Source organism: Stylophora pistillata, chromosome 3, assembly GCF_964205215.1.
Source record: "Stylophora pistillata chromosome 3, jaStyPist1.2, whole genome shotgun sequence".
Classification (NCBI taxonomy): Eukaryota; Metazoa; Cnidaria; class Anthozoa; order Scleractinia; family Pocilloporidae; genus Stylophora; species Stylophora pistillata.
In genome coordinates, this window is record NC_142521.1 from 42,131,252 (window position 1) to 42,135,094 (window position 3,843).

Here is a 3,843-nt window from a genome sequence, read left to right on the forward strand (position 1 = left end):
AATTCTGAAAGTATACTGACCTATTTGACACAAAATCTTAAATTAAACAATACTTTTTGAACACATGTGAGCGTAAAACGTTACTCAGAGGACGATAATTTAATCCCACGTTAGGACACAAAATTCTTGACGCGCTTTAAGAACTTTCGCGACAATAAATGATGATGCTCACTTCGGTAAGGATGTAAACAAATTTATTGAAGCGGAGCGATTAGACGTAAAGAACGTTGAAAAAGAAGCGACGCGTAGCGAAGCGATGATTGGGCAGTATAAAGATAATGTACAAAGCGGTTTCGAAAACTAGGAGATAAATCCAGCGAAAAACTATAGTTAGATCGACTAGGAACTACCTTAGAACTACGAAAACAAACTTTAGATTTCAGTACTATGATGAATAACATGCACAAAGTGAATGATTTACTTCTGTGTCCACGTTGGAGATTTCACAGCTTTGACGTTGAGCTTTACGGATCTTAACACGATGACACGTTGACTAGAACTGAAAAGTTTCCTGAGCACGTTCCACAAAACTAACCAATACAAAGAATAATAGCTTTCCGCGGCAGAAACACCACAAACGCTAAAGATAGTGACGCAACAGAAACTACAAAGGGTTGAAAAGGAAATGCGAAAAACCAGAATATATTTGGCAGTAACTAACATATTATTTACCGCGCCATGGAATCGTCAAATTGTCGCGAGGCCCTGCTTGAAGTCCGAAAGTTCGGTTTCGTTTTACGGCCACAATTCCCATCCCTTTAGAGAATTGTAGTGTCGTTGACTCGAGACCTTATTCAGTCACCTTTAAGACCTTGATAGCCATTATTTTCCAAACAGAGTATTCCATAATATTGCTACTTAATATTCTGGCTTCCACAAGGTCTAACTCGATCGCATAGGAACGAAAAATCCGACTTGAAAATTTTTGAAGGTCAGCTGCGCAAGAATAATAGGGCCCTTAAAGTGGGAATCAATGGTCTTGACAAATTAATTTCACTCAAATAATGAATTCCGTGTTTTTTTTCCCCAGATTCTGCCAGTGACATGTGAATGGTCAAATTCTGCGGTAACCAGATTTTTTGTCAGAAGACATCACAAAAATCATTGGAGATGATTCTGTCTGATTCTGAAAAAAGATGGGTCGTCACTGGAATAGCCATTATCAAAGTTGTTGCTCCAGTTTTACGAGATGTCATCAAACAAGGAATGGACACTCATTACACACATACTGCAGTTGTCTAACCCCACCTTGTACCCTGGGGACGCTGACCTATCATCAGCTTAACACTGATCCCAACCTAAGAAGATTGAAATTTCAGAATATCAACAACAATCTGGTCAACCATGGTAATCATACCAACTTGTACAACTGCACTGTTAGCAGTTCAGTAGACCTGGCCAAGTTGTATTTGCGTGACAAACATCTTGCAGAGTTTTCAGCCTTTGATGAGTCACTAGACGTGACTGCCATCCTTCAACTGTTGCAGTTTAATAACTACTACCCAACTGCCATTTTTTGTGCTGCTATTCAAACATCAGCTGATTATGTCAGGAAAGATGTGAGCAACAAGTGGGGCCATTTTGATGTGACAGAATGGACTGGAGCTTTCTTCAATGATTGCTTCTCAAAGCTGGAGACCCTGGTAAGAAGTCTGGGGCTGACTGGTGGTATGGAGAAGAACACATTGGATCAATTATCTGATTGTCGAGGGAAAGGTATAGTTAGCTGTGTTTTATTCATTTCTTTTTTTTTTTGTCATATGCTAAATATTATACATTTCACATGTCAACTAAAAAAAATTGCTCTGTCACCTGCCCTGTCCTCACGTGTCTAACATTGTGTTTCTTCAGTAGTATACCTATGGGGTGCAGTGATTATGACGAAATTGAAAGCCTCGAAATTTTCTTTATTTTTCCGATTGCTTGTTACTTTGTAGGTTGCCAGCTGTGTATGGGTAATGCTATGGATGATGATCTTCTTTCTTTGGTAAAAAACAGAAGTAAATGGTATCATGAATGACTTGTTTCTGCAGAGCGCTATGCTTTTCCAAGTCCAGCAAACGGCTGCTTTCCTTTAAGTAAGGCTAGATGATGACGAAGCCACCTGGAAAAAAAGAGGTGAAACTTATCCTGGAAAGACTTAGGGCCATTGAAAAAGACATCGTGTGTGAGAAACCAGGTAAGTCGTATTGAGATTACAGAGGATGAATGTGATTCTGTTTCAGGCTTGATCGGGAGGGGATGGGAGAGTCGAGCGATACGAACATAAGTGGGCACAACCCCCCTAGTTACCTCTTATTGCGCAGGTTCAAAATTCAACCCCTCGTTGATGATTTGGACTATTTAACAAGAAAAACTTGATAAAGACATTATGCGTCTATGAATTTAAAGTTTCAACATCTCCACGAGCAACTTACGTGCTTTTGACCGTCGTCCGTGCCAGGGCATGGGGGATTTAGACTTTGCCTGGCAGAGGCGGATAATTTGAACTGGAAGTGTCAATTCTTTCCACCAGAATTCAAGTGTTAAATACCTAGGTATGGAGGTGTTTAAAGGGTAAATAGTTTACTTTTGCAAGCAAATGGCTTATAAGAGGAGGTCTACAAAATCTATGTTTTCAAGCTTGGTCGGATGTGTAAATAGTCACAATCACTGATTTTTCCTTTCACAAAAAAATTGGCCATCAAATCTGGTACTTGGCTATGGAATTTAAACTCAATTTTAGCCCTGGGGTACAGGGTTTGTCTGGGGGGGGGGGTGTTGAAGCTTCAAATTCATAGACGCAGATTCTTTTCAAGTTCAGTGCCATGGAGATCTACTGATCAACAGGGTTTTCATTGGGTGCTTTAGGGAGAGGGTTGACAACGGAATAAAACAATAATAATCATCGGTAATGTTTTCAACCATCCGCAAGGGGTCGTAGATGAAACAGATTTATTTTCTTCTGACATTTTATTTTCTGGTTGAAACGTAGAAGAAAACATGTCTCTGGCTAACTCAAAAGATAAGTGTCCACTACAGGCTGGGTTCTGAAACTGATGTCTTGGGATTGAAAGATGTCTTTTTAAATCTTGTTTGAAGTCATTCCTCGTTGTAATTTATATTTTGGCCATAAGAGAAATAGGTAATTAGGGTTGTCATGGGAACTTCAAACGGTTACTTTCGCCGCTAAACGACTAGTAATCCTTTTCGGTAAAGTCCATCGCGCGAGTGAAAAAAATATCAGTGAAAAAAAAACTTGACGTTAGCGCGCCGCGGGAAGCTCTTGCAGTGACGCCGATGCGCCGCGGGAAGCTCTTTCAGTGACGCCGATGCGCCGCGGGAAGCTCTTTCAGTGACGCCGATGCGCCACGGGAAGCTCTTGCAGTGACGCCAATGCGCCGCGGGAAGCTCTTTCAGTGACGCCGATGCGCCGCGGGAAGCTCTTGCAGTGACGCCGATGCGCCACGGGAAGCTCTTGCAGTGACGCCGATGCGCCGCGGGAAGCTCTTTCAGTGACGCCGATGCGCCGCGGGAAGCTCTTGCAGTGACGCCGATGCGCCGCGGGAAGCTCTTGCAGTGACGCCGATGCGCCGCGGGAAGCTCTTGCAGTGACGCCGATGCGCCGCGGGAAGCTCTTTCAGTGACGCCGATGCGCCGCGGGAAGCTCTTGCAGTGACGCCGATGCGCCGCGGGAAGCTCTTGCAGTGACGCCGATGCGCCGCGGGAAGCTCTTTCAGTGACGCCGATGCGCCGCGGGAAGCTCTTGCAGTGACGCCAATGCGCCGCGGGAAGCTCTTTCAGTGACGCCGATGCGCCGCGGGAAGCTCTTTCAGTGACGCCGATGCGCCGCGGGAAGCTCTT